Source organism: Cariama cristata, unplaced genomic scaffold, assembly GCF_000690535.1.
Source record: "Cariama cristata isolate BGI_N322 unplaced genomic scaffold, ASM69053v1 scaffold24292, whole genome shotgun sequence".
Classification (NCBI taxonomy): Eukaryota; Metazoa; Chordata; class Aves; order Cariamiformes; family Cariamidae; genus Cariama; species Cariama cristata.
Genome location: NW_009602452.1, coordinates 5,727 through 5,929, shown reverse-complemented (window position 1 = coordinate 5,929; position 203 = coordinate 5,727).

Below are 203 nucleotides of genomic sequence, written 5' to 3'. Positions count from 1 at the left end.
TGACGGGAACGGAGCTGCTCCCTACCCCATGGTGGGAAGGAGGAAGCAGTTAGAGAAAAAGTCCTCTGCGCAATGGAAGGGCGTTTCCTTATGCCCTTCCCAGCCCCACCCCGGTGAGGGAGACCTGTGAGAGCAAGCAGTCAGGGACAGGAGGATTGTAGCGGCTGGGGAAGCCCCTTCCCGACGCCTTGTACCCCCTCCGG